This window comes from Bison bison, unplaced genomic scaffold (assembly GCF_000754665.1).
Source record: "Bison bison bison isolate TAMUID 2011002044 unplaced genomic scaffold, Bison_UMD1.0 scf7180017864345, whole genome shotgun sequence".
NCBI lineage: Eukaryota > Metazoa > Chordata > Mammalia > Artiodactyla > Bovidae > Bison > Bison bison.
The window spans coordinates 4,467,090-4,473,229 of record NW_011494917.1 but is presented as its reverse complement, the minus strand read 5'-3'; positions in this window follow the sequence as shown (position 1 = coordinate 4,473,229).

Below are 6,140 nucleotides of genomic sequence, written 5' to 3'. Positions count from 1 at the left end.
CATGGGTTGTGAAACTGGAGTCAAGAATCGACCCTGCAAACCAGCCCAGAGCCACCGAAAGCTCTAGCATGCACGCATGTGTGCGTCCTCAGTTGTATCTGACTCTTTGTGACCCCATGGACTGTAGCTCGCCAGGCTCCTCTGTCCATGGAATTCTCCAGGCAGGAATACTGGAGTGAGTTACCAGTTCCTTCTCCAGGGAAAGTGCTAGAGCTGTGGCCAAAACAAATGTAAGATTTTCTTAACCCAGGGCTCACTGGGACTCCCACTGAAAAGAAACCCTTAGTAAAGGTGAGTACAGTTAAAAAATAGTCTACTCAAAAGAGGAAATTAGGGACTTCCCTTGTGGTCCAGCGGCTAAGACTCCACACTCTCAGAGCAGGGGACCCAGGTCTGATTGCTGGACAGGGAACTAGACCCCACATGCCACAACTGAGGGTTCTCACGATGCAACTAAAAACAAAATAAACTGTGTACCACGGCTAAGACCTGGTACAGCCAAATAAATAAACAGTTATTTTATTTTATTTTATTTTTTTGATGTTTATTTATTTATTTTTAATTTTATTTTATTTTTAAACTTTACAATATTGTATTAGTTTTGCCAAATATCGAAATGAATCCGCCACAGGTATACCTGTGTTCCCCATCCTGAACCCTCCTCCCTCCTCCCTCCCCATACCCTCCCTCTGGGTCGTCCCAGTGCACCAGCCCCAAGCATCCAGTATCGTGCATCGAACCTGGACTGGCATCTCGTTTCATACATGATATTATACATGTTTCACTGCTATTCTCCCAAATCTCCCCACCCTCTCCCTCTCCCACAGAGTCCATAAGACTGATCTATACATCAGTGTCTCTTTTGCTGTCTCATACACAGGGTTATTGTTACCATCTTTCTAAATCCCATATATATGCGTTAGTATACTGTATTGGTGTTTTTCTTTCTGGCTTACTTCACTCTGTACAGTAGGTTCCAGTTTCATCCATCTCATTAGAACTGATTCAAATGTATTCTTTTTAATGGCTGAGTAATACTCCATTGTGTATATGTACCACTGCTTTCTTATCCATTCATCTGCTGATGGGCATCTAGGTTGCTTCCATGTCCTAGCTATTATAAACAGTGCTGCGATGAACATTGGGGTACACGTGTCTCTTTCCCTTCTGGTTTCCTCAGTGTGTATGCCCAGAAGTGGGATTGCTGGATCATAAGGCAGTTCTATTTCCAGTTTTTTAAGGAATCTCCACACTGTTCTCCATAGTGGCTGTACTAGTTTGCATTCCCACCAACAGTGTAAGAGGGTTCCCTTTTCTCCACACCCTCTCCAGCATTTATTGCTCGTAGACTTTTGGATCGCAGCCATTCTGACTGGCGTGAAATGGTACCTCATAGTGGTTTTGATTTGCATTTCTCTGATAATGAGTGATGTTGAGCATCTTTTCATGTGTTTGTTAGCCATCTGTATGTCTTCTTTGGAGAAATGTCTATTTAGTTCTTTGGCCCATTTTTTGATTGGGTCATTTATTTTTCTGGAGTTGAGCTGTAGGAGTTGCTTGTATATTTTTGAGATTAATTGTTTGTCCGTTGCTTCATTTGCTATTATTTTCTCCCATTCTGAAGGCTGCCTTTTCACCTTGCTAATAGTTTCCTTTGTTGTGCGAAGCTTTTAAGTTTAATTAGGTCCCATTTGTTTATTTTTGCTTTTATTTCCAATATTCTGGGAGGTGGGTCATAGAGGATGCTGCTGTGATGTATGTCGGAGAGTGTTTTGCCTGTGTTCTCCTCTAGGAGTTTTATAGTTTCTGGTCTTACGTTGAGATCTTTAATCCATTTTGAGTTTATTTTTGTGTATGGTGTTAGAAAGTGTTCTAGTTTCATTCTTTTACAAGTGGTTGACCAGTTTTCCCAGCACCACTTGTTAAAGAGATTGTCTTTAATCCATTGCATATTCTTGCCTCCTTTGTCAAAGATAAGGTGTCCATATGTGCGTGGATTTATCTCTGGGCTTTCTATTTTGTTCCATTGATCAATATTTCTGTCTTTGTATTTTGGCTGTGCTGGGTCTTCCTTGCTGCAGGGGCTACTCTCTAGTTGCGGTGCTGGCTTCTCACTGTGGTGGCTTCTCTCCTGGTGGAGCACAGGCTCCAGGGCACAGGGCTTCAGAATTTGTGGCTTGTGGGCTCAGCAGTTGCGGCTCCCAGGGTCCAGAGCACAGGCTCAACGGTGGTGGCGCATGGGCTTAGTTGCTCTGTGGTATGTGGGGTATTTCCAGACCAGAGATCGAACCCGTGTCTCCTGCATTGGCAGGTGGATTCTCTACTGCTGAGTCACCAGGGGAGCCCTATTCCTGCTTTCTTAAAGCAGTCTTTACATTATCTTTTGGAAGACAGAGCTTTTTGCAGGACACACCTCATAGTATTATCTGGGGGTAGAATATGCTCTAACAAAACCAGCCAAAGCAGAAAGCCAGCTTCTTTTTGGAGTGTAGCTTCTCTCCTGCTGCTTCTCAATTGCTTTGAGCTACTTTGGTTAGAAAACAATGGCTTCATTTGGGAGTCATCCCACTTGGGAATTCAAATGTCCTCTAAAATGGCTGATAAGCTGATTTTTTTTTTTTTCTTTTGCCTGATTGTACTTTTTAGTTAGAGTGGCCCTCTCGTGCTGCATCAGACACTGTTTGCCAGGAAAGGGTTGAGAGGGTGTCAACTCTGAGGTTCCGCGGTGCCTGGCAGGGGTGGCAGACGGTTTGTGATCTCTGCCCCTTGCAACACCCAACATCCTGTTTGATGCAACCCTTTGATGCAGAGTGAAAGGCAGCAAGTGCCTCTATTTGACCCACTTCCTTATTCTCGAGGACAGGTATTGGGATTGCATGTGTGATAACTGGGTATTCATTATGTCGCATTAAATTCTTAGCACGTGGAGATACCACAACATGACCATTGGCAGTGATGGGTTTTTATTAAAAAAGGAGAAAAGGCAGAGTGAGGCTCCACCTAGTTTTGACACAGAACTTGCCCACTTGCTTCCATTCACATGGATCTGTCGCCCTCAGCTTCTCCGGTGACACCGATGCTGGTGGGGATCCACTGGCTGTTGAGAAGAGGAACAAACTTTTTTCTGGTTCTTCAGTGTACAGGAGCTGCTTCTGTTTCTGGAACAGCTCTGGAAATGTGGGATACTTTAAGCTTCCCCCTTTTCTAATTTTTTTTAAAGAATAAAACAACTAAATCTGGCTCCAGGTAAAATAGTGAAGCATTTAATTCCTTTCCTTAGGATTTGTACCGTGTTTGCTCCCCCAAAAAGAAAGACTACAAAAGTAAACTAGTAGAAAACGGGAGATTTTTAAGAGAGAGTTAAAATAATCACGACAAAGCACCCATTTCCCCTGCCAAGTGATTCTATATTTTAAAGTACAATCCTCAGTGTTTTGATGAGTATGTGGTAGAAAAGATGATGTTGGCTGCTGGTGTGTACATGAGTAGGGACATGAATTTTCCAGAAAGCAGAGTGACTTTCTGTATTAAGAGCCTTCAGCAAGTTTATACATAAATACATATATATATATATATGAAATGATACTATTCAGAATATATCCTTTTTAAACTCATCCTTTCAGTTTCCTTGTGTCTAAAATAGAGATATTAACAGGGACTATTTCACAGAGTGATTTGAGAATTAACTCCTGGAAAACTAGCACACAAATGTGTGCTTGACAATTGCTAGGCATAATTACTGATGAAAAACTAAGCATCTTTTCAGATAAAAATTATTACAATATGGTGGCCTGAAAACTTGGAGTATTGTTACTCTATGTTCTAGAGCAAACCTAAATACCACTTTAGGATGAGATCTCTGGTCTACTCCCTGCCCATTCACTTCTGGAAATAGATCTCTTTAAATGTCTCAAAGTTATGTAAACTGGAACTTTCAATTTAATTCAGACATATTGCCATAAAAAGGGGTGAGGATTTCTTCGACATGAAACTACACACGTAAGCTTTATGGGTTGCTTTTAGGGTAATCTTCGTGTTCTGAGGGAGCATTTTAGCGAACACTGAGTGCCTGAAACTGTGCGTTTCATGTGAGCTGATGAAGCTTTCTAAGCGGCAGGTTTGTAGGATCAGGCTCTGGATCTCTTTGAAGGTTTTCAAAGGTCTTTGAAGACCAGCCTTCTTGGCCCCCAAGGAAAGGCGGTTCAGATTAGCCTTGGCTGGTAATGATGGGGTTGTGGTTAGGATGAGCAAGTCAAGGCCTGTTGTGAAAGAAAAGAGAATTTGGCTGTTTTGGAAGGCAGTAAAGTGAGTGTTCAACAGGAACTCACAGAAAATAGGGAAGAGAGCACTGCAAGCAGTGTTTCCGGGATGGAGAGCTAGTCACCTGGCACTTGAGAAAGAGGGAATGGTCAGAATGGGGAAGGGCTGCCTGAAAGCGAGAGGAGGGTAGACTAATCGACCTGTCCCGGGTCCTTCTTAGGGCACTTCTTATGCATCTAGAAGCCTCCTTGAATGGTGTCTTCAATCACGGATCCTCAAGCCTTCTTCACACGCTTGGAGACTTCTGTCCCCTCCACCTCAGAGCTGGGTATAGAGTAAACCTGGGCTTCACCTGCCCTCTGCTTTGTCAACTGAAAGATTAGATCCTCAGGCTGGGACGGTGCTTAATGGTATCCCCATTACCATTATAAGGTGCATTGTCGTTCAGTTGCTAAGTCGTGTCTGATTCTTTGTGACTGCATGGACTGTAGCACGCCAGGCTCCTCTGTCCTCCTAGAGGAGGACTCTCTCCCAGAGTTTGCTCAAGTTCAAGTCCATATATAAGGTAATATGGTTTTCCTATTTTTTAAAAAACCTATTTGTCTTTTACACAGGATGTGCTCTCTGCTTGCGTCCACTGGGAACTACAAATAGCTGTAATTCCATTTGCACTGTAAAAAGCGGGTCGAAGAGACAGATCCAGTGGTTACGATAACAAACAGCCTCTGTTATTATAATGGAATGAAAGCAGCTGCAATCTAAATTCAGGGTCTTTTGAGGGGTCTTTGAGAAGTTGCCAAAAGGACTACTAGAGATCATTTGGGGTCTCTTTCTCAGTGGTCTTGCCAAGTGGAAAGGGAAAATGAAATGGAAAAGTTCCAGTTAAGGCAATTCTGCCTATGATACATGATGTTACAAAAAAGTGCCCTTGTCTGCATGCTGTTTCAAGGACTGTCTATTATTGTGCTTTTGGGGCCAAGAGAATCTTCAGTTAAGGTCAACTGAAAATCTGGTGTCTGAGCATTTATCTCCCAATTAGATAATGGCTTTTTGTAACTGTCTCTGCATCTGCCCTAGGCCTTATGGAGACTATTGATCTGTGTGCTGGGCCAAGTTTTGCATTGCTATAAATTACTCGGGTAATTCTTACTTTTTAGTGCCTCACTCCTTAAATTAAAAGTTTATGACCGAAGCAAGAGAACTCAGGGATCAAAAAATGCAATTAGTGTGCATCTCTTTTTAGTACAAAAAAAACCTTTTACTAAAACCTATATGGATTAAGCTAAAAAAGGAAAGAAAAGGAAGAAAATCAAGCTGATGATTATCTGTACAGTTTTAAATTAGCCCATGGTTCTTACTGAACTTTTTAAAATTATGTTAAATGGCCTGCGTTCCTGAAAAATATGCCAGTTGTCCCCATAAAGTTCCACCTGTGGCTTCTGCAGAATTTTCTAATGTCAACTTTCTGTCTTTGAAACAGTAAAAATTTAATTGGTTCAGCTTTTCCAAGTGATCAACATATTCTGGCTTCCCAGGTGGCTCTAGTGGTAAAGAGACAGGCTGCCAATGTGGAAACGTTAAGAGACGAAGGTTTGATCCCTGGGTTGGGAAGATCCCCTGGAGGAGAGCATGGCAACCCACTCCAGTGTTCTTGCCTGGAGAATCCCAGGGACGGGGGAGCCTGGTGAGCTGCCATCTATGGGGTCGCATAGAGTCGGACACGACTGAAGCGACTTAGCAGCAGCAGCAGCAGCAGGAGTGAGTTAGCATGCATACAAACATATTCAGCAATTGTTAAGGAGGGTCAAACAACATTTCAAAACTAATGAGACATTTTGAGGAGACTTATCCTTATTCTTTTGATGAAAGTGAAAGAAGAG